General features: G+C 38.5%; 1 long non-coding RNA gene across 1 annotated transcript; it reads left to right on the top strand.

The window, feature by feature from the left end:
* Positions 1-5,863, top strand: LOC120541721. The gene is made up of 2 exons (XR_005636065.1): positions 1-115; positions 5,372-5,863. It is a non-coding gene; the product is annotated as an uncharacterized LOC120541721 (long non-coding RNA).
* Positions 5,864-7,522: the final 1,659 nt, after the last annotated feature.

Raw genomic sequence — 7,522 nt, 5'->3', positions numbered from 1 at the left:
TTATCTGCCCAGTATCTGAAATTACTTTTCCTTGGGCAGGAGAGCAGCTTGGTAGTGGAGCAGTGCCCCCAAGTACCACATCAAAATATTAAGAAGAGAAACAGAATATAGGAAGGTTAGTCACAGTTTTAATTATTGCAGTGCTTAGATTTTTGTATAAATGACTAACAAAGATGCAATATCCACTGCTATTCATACTAACTATACTAAGTCTTCAGCTTTTATTTAATAGCAGAGGCTGAAGAGGCATCTCTTATCTGTTTTTGCATAGCTTTGGGGTCTTGTTATTAAAACTTCGACTCATCCACTGTTATTTTATTAACCCTTGGAATTCTAAATAGGCCAGCATCTTGTGATCTTAATGTTTATAAATGGTAGGTTTAGTTAAGTAAACAGGACTTTGGCCATGTAAGGCTTTATATATTTCAAAGAGGATTTCAAAATCAGCTTGAAGCTTAACTGGGAGCCAATGCAAGGGCTTGAGAACAAACCACAGTTATGTGTTCATACTTTCTGGTTCTTGTAATAATTTTTGCAGGAACATTTCGAAGTAACTGAAAGCTGCCTAAAGAACAATTTAAACACCCATTGAATAGTGTATTGCTGTAGCCAATCCTACTAGAAATAAATGCATGAATTAATTTCGCTAATTATCTTGCATGTTTAGAAAACGTCTTAATTTTCCAACATTTTTAATATGGAAAAACCATGTTTTAGATAGTTTTGTAATGTGCATTTTAAACAACACACCAGTGCCAAAGATAATGCTAAATTCCACAGTGATTCAGGTAAACTAATGGTGATTCTAAGTGAGTTACAATGTAAAGGAATGTTGCTGAGGTCCGTATCATTCCCTTCAATAAGTAACATTTCTGTTTTTTTCTGTATACAGAGACAAACAATTCTCATCCATCCACTCCTTTAAATCACTGACAGAACTATTTAAGAACAGCATTGGAGAAACATCATCCTCTTTAAAAAAACCCCTGTGTGTGTCCAGGTGTCCATGTGTGTGTGTCTTCTGGTGAAATGCGCATGCGCCGGGCCACACGGCATGTGTTCAGTCTCTTCCTGTGCATTCCCTGTGTGTGCAGAGCGAGAGAGACACACACACACACACAGGCGCAAAAGAGACAGACACACAGTGGGTGTGGTTCGCGCACGCCTGTGTATGTGTCTGTCTCGCGCACGCCTGTGTCTGTCTGTCTCGCGTGCGCCTGTGTGTGTGTCTGTCTCGCGTGTGAGACAGACACACACACACAGGAGTGCACGAGACAGACACATACACAGGCGTGCGTGAGGCAGACACATACACACAGACGCACGTGAGACAGACACACACACAGGCGCATGTGAGACAGACACATACAAAGGTGCGCGCGAGACAGACACACACACACAGGAGCGCACGAGACAGACACACACACAGGAGCGCACGAGACAGACACACACACAGGCGCGCGTGAGACAGACACAAACACACGCAGGTGCTCGTGCGACAGACACACACACAGGCGCGAGAGACACACACACACAGAGGCACGTGCGAGAGATAGACAGACAGACACACACACACACACACAGACACAGGCGAGAGAGACACAGACATAGAGGCGCCTGCTTAAGAGAGAGACACACACGCGCGAGAGAGACACACACACACACAGGAGCGTGCGTGCATTGTTTCAATGTTATTTTTCTTGGTTGATTATTAAATTACAGATTTTTCAAATGTTCATTTTTTTCCCTGTGCTCAAAACTCATTAAAAAAAGTGTTTTTAGCGAGCAGGTTGTAAGGCTGTAGCACGAACTCTTGCAGTGTTAGTTTTCTCTGTTGTTCAAGGTTTTCTTAGTGTTATTCAATGTTTTTACATTTAGTTTACTACTACGCTGTGCATTCAATGGTATAATTAACTATATTTGTGCTTAAAAACTTAAGAAAATATATATTTACATACAGTTCATACGGTCTGGAACAGATTAATTGTATTTACATACAATCCTATTGGGGAAATTACTTCGGTTCCACTGTATTACAGTCAGGGAAAATTACAGGCATTTTACGGAAATACAAACCAGTATTACTGAGAGAGAAAATTAAAGGCACACAATACAGTGACGCATATTACAGCCACATACAAGGTCCCTTGCCATTTAATATATAATAATGTTCCTACTAATGTTTATGCACTACTGTTCTAGCGCCCGTTATTGTAACAGGCTTAATGTCTAGTTTGGTATTAAAGAATGGTGTAATTGTAGCAAACGAGCAAAAACTAATGCTATGTTTTGTATTGGGAGCATGCAAAGTGAAAACAGTAATAGTCTGAGTACTGAGCCCTGTTTTGTGATCTAATAGCTTAGGAGTATGCCCCTCTAAATTCTTCTGCCTATTCAGGACATTGGCTTTCTGTCACATCAGTGCCAACAGAGTATGTACTTCTTGGGAAGTCTTAGACTCAAGCTACACAAATGACCCAAACTTGCACTTAGAAAGGCTATGTTATAGCTCACTTGTGTTCTTTATTTCCAGTATTGCTTTCAACAGGGCATTGTCCTGTTTTGCCTGTTGTGCCGTTTTCTTCCCTGGCACCCTCTGTCTATCAAATTACCATTAATCCTCTTGAGCCTCCACACAGAAATTACATGTAAACCCCTTCAGATTAGAAAACATTGCAAATCCAATCAACAATCTAATAAATGCTTTAGTTTTTGCCAAGTTTCTGGTATCAGTATTATTAAAGTTTGATGGGGCTTTAGGTTAAATAAAGGCATCAAAATAAAAGAAAAAAATGGGATATACAATGTAAAACAATATAATAGAATAAGGACTTCTGCACGAGTGGGGCATGGGACCCAACAAATCAGTGCTGAGCAGCCTATCACTTAATGTGCAGTTTATATTCCCCAAAGTGTGAGTGAAAAGGAAGCAGAGCGATAGACAGGAAAGTGTCTTCATCTATATTTATCTGACCCATTTCCAAATTCCTTACACATTTTTCTCTTTTTCTACAACTTAAATTGAGTATTCATTTTGTTGTAGTCAGTCTGTCTGCGTTTGCGCCAAATGAGAACATTAAAAGCATGAGGAGCCAATCTAGTTACTTTACAAAGATACCTTAAATCAGGGTGGTCCTGGAGAACTGCAGTGGCGGAAGGTTTTCATTCTAACCATCTTCTTAATTAGTAACTAGTTTTTGATGCTAATGAACTTCTTTAGCCTTAGTTTTAATTAGCTTGACTCAGGCCCCTTAGTTGTTTTTTTTTCCTTAATTAGCAGCCGGACAGTAATGAGACACAAAACAATGACCAGCTCACCTGTACCCATCAAACAAAATGTGAAAATAAAGAAAGGTGAAGGTCTCAGCAAGGCTGATCTCTCAGGCCACCAAGAAAATAATAGAATAGCAACACTTTTGGAAATGTCTGCTGTGACAGAATGAGAGCTGCAACAAGCCGTGGAATTGCACAACGGGTTTAATTAACAGCAACAACCAGCTTCTCATTAAGGAAATGGTTGGAGTGAAATTAGTTGGAGTTTGAAGCCCCAATTTAGCTGGTCATTTGTTGGCTTGTTTCACATCTCATTTCTGTTTAGCTGTCATTTAATGAAGAAAATAATCAATTCAGAAGACTTAATCATTAAAAACAGGGCTATTAAAATAGATGGAAAAGAAGTTAATTAGCAGTGAAAACTGGACACTGATTAGGAAAAGGGTTAGAAAGAAAAACTGCAGCCACTGCAGCTCTCCAGGCCTGAAGTTCGACACCCGTGCCTTAAGTAAAAAAGAGGCATTTTTAAAGATCTTATAGTATTTTCTTGCTAGGAATGTTGTTTAATTACTGAAAACTGTAAAATAACATTCTCAAGCCTACTTAATGCAACTCTGTTGTTGCTGGGGGGCCAATTCTGGAAGTTTTGAGAGTAGGTCAGGAATAGCCCTTGAATAAGAGTGTATGTCCATTGTCAGGCCCACAGCATCACACAACTAAGCAAATGAAGAATCACAAATTTCATCATGCATACATCTTTGGGATGTTAAGGGAAAGCCACAATGTCCTGAAAAAAAATGTCAACCCAGACTGAGACTGGGTCCAAAACCTGAGAGAGCAACATTAATTATTGTACCTTGCATTTTTGAAAGATATATTACATATACTGAGACAAGATAGTAAATGTCAAAATCATAAAACAATCATGCATGTCGTCTGAAGGATCAATTTAGAGACAAAAAAAATAAGTCTTGGAAGTTATCTTAAAATGAACTAGGGCTTTGACCATAGCTAATGCCGACCTTTACTCAATGTTCCAGCCATGAAGGTAGTATGTTATATTATATTGTGAAATCAAGAGTTTCTTCTAGAACACCATGTGATAGTAATGCTGTCAGAATACTAATGTTATCATAATTACAAAACAAGTAAGGAAATGTGAAATTTTGAATTCAGTTATAGGTTGGTGTTCAAGTGACAACACTGAATGGTTGCTGTCAGGGAATTGAGATTATGCACATTTCTATCTGTTTTAGTATTATCACAGGAGAACGCATGTATAGAAAATTACTGTTATGATCATTTATACTTGATATTAATATTAGTTACCTGGGGAGATGTAGGCCTGGTACTTCCAAACATAGAAACTTTTAGAGAAGATGAGCATCTGCATTAAGAGTAAAGGTTTACCTGTTTATTAACAACTTGTATCTCATAGTGGAGATCCATACATACAGCCTTCTACCTATTTGTATAGCAATTCATACAGATTCTTAGCGGTAGGGTGTTGTACCGTGCTTGAAGAAGGGGCCTGAGCTGCCCCGAAAGCTTGTATATTGTAGTCTGATCATTTAGCCAATAAAAGGTGTCATTTTGCATCACTTCTCATTGCATACAGATTCTTCGAAATTTACCTTGCTGAGAAAATATTTCACCTCACTAGGTGGTGCTAAAGCAGCTTTTTAGTATCCCATATCAAATATTTATAGTTCTTCACATAAATGGTTGAAAATTAAATTTCCAGAAACAGAGAGACAGATATAACTTTCTATGTCTCCATGATTTTGAGCAAATGTATATTATCAGATGCAATATATCCATTAGCATTTTTTCATCACAAGTTGCTTTCTTTGGTGGTTTATTTATATTTTTATTGACTAACCCTTAGTAAAATATTGCTAATCTCATTAAGATTGTAAAAAATGATGTTCCTCAAGGCAATGTCCTTGAGGTGATGCGATGGAGCCTGTCCTGCCTTTTTAAGCAAATTTTGGTCTACTAATCCTGTTGACACAGATGATACAGTAACTTAATGCATAATTTTGCTGATTTGTTAACCCCTACTTTTCTTTCTTATACACCAACCCAATACCATAAGTTATCCGTATACACATTGTATGCCAGCGGGATGGAAGGACATGGGGAGAGAGCACCTGTGAGGCATTACCTCCCCTGGGACACTGGAGGACAGCTCTCCTGGACAGCGGTGTCACCACAGGTTCTGCCAGCGTAGATTGGGAGTGAGGCTTTCATGCAGCCCTGTTGGTTCCCTTGGTGGCCGCCATGGGGAGCTGAGGAGTCCAGCAGTGTATTTCCATCACACCTGGGAGTAATTCCAGGTGATGCCGAAGAATCACCTAGGACACTTCCAGGACCTGTTAAAGGCGTGCTTGCCACTACTGAAAGGAAAGCGACCATCAGGATGCAGAAGACACAGCTTACCTGAAAGGGAGTGGACATGAAAGCAAGAAGAATAAGTCGACCTTATGAGGTTTTGAACTGTAAGAACAGAACCGTACTGTCACGCTGGAAATGAAGTGGAGTAGTTCCAATGGGAGAAAAGTAATAAAACGAGTGTTGTGTGCTTAAAGCTCTGCCTTTATCTGCCTGTGTTTGGCTAGGGCAGCTGTTGACGCCCATATACTTCACAACATACATCCATTTCTTAAGCTTACTTTGTCCTCCTCAGAACTACAAGGAGCCAAAGTCCTTCCAAACAACCGTGAGCACAAGGCACTAATGCTGGGCCAGTGTAGAACTGCCAATTAACCCAATACAAGTTAGATGAGAGAGAAACAGCATGTTGACAAGAGAATAGTGTGCAAACTCCACAAAGACAGTGACAAGTGTTTGATGATGGGAGGCAAAAGTGATAAGTAACAATGCACCGCCATCATGCCATTTGCCGATTTGCCTCTTACTTTAAATCAGAAGCAATGGGTGCAATGCAAGAATGTGGAACTATTTCAATGAATGGTATGAAAGGTTAGATTAAGTTAGAGGAGAATTAACATGGTCAGGAATTAATTACCTTGTCTTAGATTTTCTAAAAATAACATTTTTCAAATAAGGATTACCAATTACAATAACATCTTTCTAAATGAAACTACAAATTTTGAAATACAGATAGAAGGATATCATTATTTATGGCTTTGATGTTATTCTTCAAACTTCAATTATCCAGAGCTTACTTCTATAAAATAAATAATGCCATGCAAAATAATCTGGAAGAATCGACTTTAGGTTATCTTGCAGGCCAAGAGGTGAGATTGTTTCATGACATCAAATGGGTAAGATCTCTCAAAAAGTATTAATGGTGACTTTAGCAGTGAGGAATGTGGATCCCTCTTGCTGGGATCAGAGCCTGTTATTTTAAAAATGTAAATTTTTAATTTCATTTGTTTTTTTTTAATATAAAAACATGCCAACATAATCTGCAGCAGCAACAGTTATAGTTTTAGAGCTTTTGTAGAAGAAGCATGGACCAATAATCCTGAAAACTGCCAAGCCACACACTACTGTTAACTCTTGGAATGTAATGGTTGTTCCTGCACTTTCATTGGTGATTTTGTAGAGCACCGTCTACAGTTTGGTCTGTTAACATTACCACAGAAATGAAAATGGGCTTCACCTAACATAATCAAATTCTTCAGAATGTCTGGGTTTTCATTTAACAACTCAATAAACTGATTGCAGATGTTCAGCTAAACCATTCGGCAAAATCATATTCAGTACTTGAATTTTATATGGCCAAAATCATAAATCTTGATGAAGAATTCAGAGAACAATCCAGTCTGAAATACTACTGTACTTGCTGACTTTGTGCTGAACATCGAGGTTTCACTCCACAGCCCATTTCTCCATTTTGATATTTTCTGGCATTCTTACAATTGTTAATGGTCTAATAAATACATTTCGTCATCATACCAGTTGACTGAAATTCATCAAATCACTTTAAAATAGTGTTGCAAGAAGGAATTATTCCTCACTGAGGTACGTTAAAGTTAATACAAAACCTGCTTTGCACCTGATCATAGATTTGGATTAAATGTGCGCCATAACAGTGAACACTCGATGCATAACCAAACAGTTGGCCATGTCCTCTAAGACTGCATTTAGTAATCAGCAGTGCCATGCCACTATACTATAATTAAATATCCCTATCCAACTCGTTCACCCCAAAAGCCTGCAAAAAACTTGTGATATCCTTACAGAGCACCCATTATAAGAATATAAAAAAATATTATCA

This window comes from Polypterus senegalus, chromosome 12 (assembly GCF_016835505.1).
Source record: "Polypterus senegalus isolate Bchr_013 chromosome 12, ASM1683550v1, whole genome shotgun sequence".
Lineage (NCBI taxonomy): Eukaryota > Metazoa > Chordata > Cladistia > Polypteriformes > Polypteridae > Polypterus > Polypterus senegalus.
The sequence above is the reverse complement of the archived record's forward strand: the minus strand, read 5'-3'. Positions and strand labels throughout refer to the sequence as shown.